Below are 5,758 nucleotides of genomic sequence, written 5' to 3' on the forward strand. Positions count from 1 at the left end.
CCCCGTAACAGAAGGAAGGCCTCCGCTGATTGGTGCGCAGAGCACAAGGCGAGCACCCGGGATCAAAGCGGACCGGTATTGGTTGGGTATGTGGAAGTTGTAGCTAGACGTCAACATTAATGACATAAACGCTCACTGAGCACTTTATTAGGTACATCCTTGATCTACAGGGTGAGCCAGAAGTCACAGCCCAGGATTTATTTTATTTATTTTATTTTTTATTTTAACATCGACTTTTATCTAAGGGGTCATCTCAAACTAATTGTGTATGCTGAGAAAGCCGTGGAGGCTTGTCACAGCATAAAAAGAATCAAATCAAATAAAACGGTGTCCTGTGACTTTTGACTTACTCTGTATATTAATTACCCATTTTGCCAGCTCCACATTAACACATGACGCACCTTATAGTTATATAATTACAGACCATCTGTTTTTATTTATTTATTTATTTTATTTTTTTGCATATTTTGTTGTCCTGCCTTTACCCCATTTATCAATGGACAGGACCACCAGAGAGCATGTATTATTTGGGTGGCGGATCACTCGCAGCACTGCAGTGACGCTGACTTAGTATTGTTAGTTGCGCTGGAACGAGTGGATCAGACACTGATGGAGTTTTTAAACACCACGTCCACTCAGTTAGACGCTTCAGTCCTCTTGGTTCGTCTTGCAGAGCCAGCGTGGTTTGTGACCGCCGTAAAGTTGGTTTTATATTCGAGATTCGACACACATTCGCACTTCTGTTAACCAACAGACGAGATTTGCACTTCTTCATAGAGCACAAGCTCATGACTACACTACTTATTTCTACCTTCACTGATTTTTATAAGAAATTCGTGCACATTTCCCAGAAAAGACGATTGTATTAAGCGGATCTTCGTGTAGAAAAGTAAGGGACCGTGGTCAAAGTGCGTGTTCTTATGTACAAAGTCAAAATCTCACTAGCGTCTATTTTGTGGGGCCAACAGAAACCCAAGCAATTATGACGTTAATGATATTATTTAATGTAATCATTCAAATTAGATATTGATTTATGATTAACATTCCATACACATAAAAAAACATTTATTTATTGTAGGAACCAAATGCATTAAACAGCTCACTTTTATTAGCACTTACTACAGCAAATAAAATTTGGATACAATTTAGGGTTGAATTATAAATAATATTTTATATATAATAAATTCAAAAAGTTCTAAATTGCAAGGACTAAAATTGTAAAACCAAAGACATTGAAGAATGTCCTATTATTATAAATAGCTGCAACAACAAGAATTCAAATTAAGTGTTGTGTTAAATTTTAATAATTATTGTATAGACCACAGGTCGGCAACATCCATCCATCCATCCATCCATTTTCTAAGCCGCTTCTCCGTCAGGGTCGCGGGGGTCGGCAACATGTGGCTCTTTTACTGCCCAGTTGTGGCGTGTAGACTGCTGGTCATTATAGCAATGCAGATGAACATCAACATTTATAAGCATTGCTGGTTTCCTGATATGTTCAACTTGCTATGAGAAACGATCAAACACTCAGACACTGTAAAGCTGAAGACAGTTTCTTGTCCGCCTCATTCAAATTTTCTTGTTCCACCTTAAATGGTGCAGCAGTTATGCCAGGCATCATTTAACGTGAAACGGGAACATTCAACCGAGGCTGGTGAAAAATCAAATGTTGAGAGACATTTTACAAGAAAAGATTCTACTTTTGTTTCCTGCCAGAGATGCAAGAAAGATGGCTATAGTCACGTTAAAGCAGAGTCTGTGTTTTTGTTAATGTTATATTTTTAGCCTATATTAGTATATTAGCGTATAGTGAGACATTTACAGCCAAGATGGAAAAAGGTAGTTTAAATTTTTTAAAAGGACAAAATCTCTCTTCTTTACATTTGGGTTGCAGAACCCTGGTATAGACCAATGTATAGCTTTCATAGCTACAGTCAGAATACCTTACAAGCAGAATTTAAATTCTTGAATTATAATTACATTTTTTATATACAAAAACATCAATAGCTGCTAAACTAAGCCCAAAATTGTAAAACCAAATGCATTAAAGAATGCTTCATTATTGCCACTACCTACAACAAGCCAAGACTGAATTAATTCTAGGATTTAATTTTGATTATTTTTTTAAAATATATATATCAAAAATATAATTCTTTACTGTACAGCCTTACATAAATCCAATCTACTCTACATTATAGAGCTTAGAATTACTACAACTTACTACACCGAGCAAAATCTGAATAAAGTCTAGCGTTTAATATTAGTACATTTTTCATGAAAGAACAATTCTAGCTTCTTTACTTTAGGACCTATATTTTGTCAAAATAAATGCATAGAAGAGGAACTAGCTACAGCATATACAGTGCATCCGGAAAGTATTCACAGCGCTTCACTTTTTCCACATTTTGTTTTGTTACAGCCTTATTCCAAATTGAATTAAATTAATCTTTTTCCTCTAAATTCTACACAAAATACCCCATTGTGACCATGTGAAAAACGTTTTCTCGAGAGTTTTGAAAATTTATTAAAATTAAAAAACAAAGAAATCATATTTACATAAGTATTCACAGCCTTTGCTTAATACTTTGTAGAACCACCTTTGGCAGCAACTACAGCCTCAAGTCTTTTTGAATATGATGCCACAAGCTTGGCACACCTATCTTTAGGCAGTTTTGCCCATTCTTCTTTGCAGTACCTCTGAAGCTCCATCAGGTTGGATGGGAGACGTCTGTGCACAGCCATTTTCAGATCTCTCCAGAGATGTTCAATCGGATTCAAGTCTGGGCTCTGGCTGGGCCACTCCAGGACATTCACAGAGTGGTCCTGAAGCCACTGCTTTGAGATCTTGGCTGTGTGCTTCGGCTCGTTGTCCTGCTGAAAAATGAACCGTCGCCCCAGTCTGAGGTCAAGAGCGCTCTGGAGCAGGTTTTTATCCAGGATGTCTCTGTACATTGCGGCATTCATCTTTCCCTCTATCCTGACTAGTCTGCCAGTTCCTGCTGCTGAGAAACATCCCCATAGCATGATGCTGCCACCACCATGCTTGACTGTAGGGATGGTATTGGCCTCGTGATGAGCAGTGCCTGGTTTCCTCCAAACATGACGCCTGGCATTCACACCAAAGAGTTCAATCTTTGTCTCATCAGACCAGAGAATTTTGTTTCTCATGGTCTGAGAGTCCTTCAGGTGCCTTTTTGCAAATTCCAGACGGGCTGCCTTGTGCCTTTTACTAAGGAGTGGCTTTCGCCTGGCCACTCTGCCATACAGGCCTGATTGGTGGATTGCTGCAGAGATGGTTGTCCTTCTGCAAGGTTCTCCTCTCTCCACGGAGGAACGCTGGAGCTCTGACAGAGTGATCATTGGGTTCTTGGTCACCTCCCTGACCAAGGCCCTTCTCCCCCGATCGCTCAATTTAGACGGCCGGCCAGCTCTAGGAAGAGTCCTGGTGGTTCCGAACTTCTTCCATTTACGAATGATGGAGGCCACTGTGCTCATTGGGACCTTCAACGCAGCAGTAATTTTTCTGTATCCTTCCCCAGATTTGTGCCTCGAGACAATTTTGTCTCGGAGGTCTACAGACAATTCCTTTGACTTCATGCTTGGTGTTTGCGCTCTGACATGCAGTCAACTGTGGGACCTTATATAGACAGGTGTGTGCCTTTCCAAATCATGTCCAATCAACCACAGGTGGACTCCATTTAAGCTGTAGAAACATCTCAAGGATGATCAGTGGAAACAGGATGCACCTGAGCTCAATTTTGAGCTTCATGGCAAAGGCTGTGAATACTTATGTAAATATGATTTCTTTGTTTTTTAATTTTAATACATTTTCAAAACTCTCGAGAAAACTTTTTTCACATGGTCACAATGGGGTATTTTGTGTAGAATTTTGAGGAAAAAGATTAATATAATTAAATTTGGAATAAGGCTGTAACAAAACAAAATGTGGAAAAAGTGAAGCGCTGTGAATACTTTCCGGATGCACTGTAGAATGTAAGTGTTGTGTTTAATTTTATTTAATATCAGCACAAAACTCAGTTGCTAACTATAAATTGTGTTATATTTTTATTAATATTGTGTAAACACAAAAAAAAAAATCAAAAACTTCTTTACGGGCCAAAATTGTAAAAAAATCAAGCAAAGCAATGAGTGATGTATTATTCCTACTTACTACACCAATCAGATGTTTGGATTTTTAAGAAAGACCTCCCTCTCTTATGATTAAGATCACTGGGTGATATATCTGCTATATGACTCCATTTAATGTCCATGAGAGGGATTCGAACCCATAACCTTAAAGTTCAAAGGCGGACATTCTCACGATGAGCCACAAGACACCTGTGGCACAGCTACAATTTCTGAAACAATTTATTGGAAGGAAACAACAAGGAACCACACCATTTTAGGGCAAAGTAGCAGCATAAACACATTTCATGCCTCTGGTCATAGAAGGCAGCAAATCATTGGATTCTTAAAAAAGACCCTTTCTTGAGATTAAGATAATTAAGTGTGCGTTCACAACAATTGGACATCACAGTCCAGCGTCTATGACGGAGAATCAAATCCACAACCTTAATCCTCAAAGGCAGGTACAGCAGACCTGGTTTTTTGAGACAATTGATACGTATGGAGCAATAAGGAACCAAGCACCATTTTGGGAGCTACTTCTCTCCTTGCAATTATTTTTATCAAATTATAGGATTTCCTGTACAGTTAAGCAACCTACACATATTTGCACAGTGATCACTCTCATTAAGATGCATAATTTGAAACAATTGGCATGTTTTTATTTTAATCTTTGACAGGAATAATTACATTTTAGATTTTTGGCCGTAAGTTGAATATTGTGAGAGCCAACTTCAACCCAAATGTCATGTTTTCTCAGCTGATTATCAATGTACATATCGATTTTGGTCAGAATCAGAGCAGACCTGAGAGATCTGTGGTCCCGTTTCAGAATAGGCCAGTCCAAACTGCTTGGTCCATAACTTGCAATAATATTGTGCTTAAAAGGTTTTTAAAATTATTAATCATGAGACTTGCACGGTTGCAATGATGCAAAAATATTTCAGCAAGCAATATGAAAACATCAGTTTTCAAACTCTGATGCTTTACAGATATATTATATATATATTTTTTTACATTGCCACAAGATAGACATTGCAAAGCCTATGACCGTTAGTATGTTTTAAGTCCTAATTTGCTAGCGCTGATGCTCCCTCTGCTGGCCAGATAAGCCATTACATACATGCAAAACATACATATTATGCGGCCAGCCTGTGTTTGTGGAATTAAATTTCCTGTGCACTTTTGGGACATACATATTATTGTAATGTTTTAGATGTTCATGAGTTATGTCATTTGAAACCATTATCTTTTCTCCATTTCAATCGTAGAAAGATATACTGTGATTTTAATATTTTTACACTATGTATTGTAGGGGTTTAAATGAAAATCGCCTGCTTCCTCAGAAAATAGTAAATGTACATTTTTACCAAGACTTATCACAAATCACATAAAATCTAAAGAATATATAGCCCCCCTCAAGTCAGACAAAGCCAGGCCGAACAGATTCATTGATGTCAAACAACCAATCTTTACAATAAAGTCGAGGTATTTTTTTTTTATATTTACCTACAGACTCCATAGTTTGTTTAAGGACCAACATTGAAACAACTGGCTTAATACCCACAGACTAGTTGAAAAGATCATTTTTCAAATATTAAAGAAAAACTACAGAATTTTAAGACTTGTA

This window comes from Pygocentrus nattereri, chromosome 1 (genome assembly GCF_015220715.1).
Source record: "Pygocentrus nattereri isolate fPygNat1 chromosome 1, fPygNat1.pri, whole genome shotgun sequence".
Lineage (NCBI taxonomy): Eukaryota > Metazoa > Chordata > Actinopteri > Characiformes > Serrasalmidae > Pygocentrus > Pygocentrus nattereri.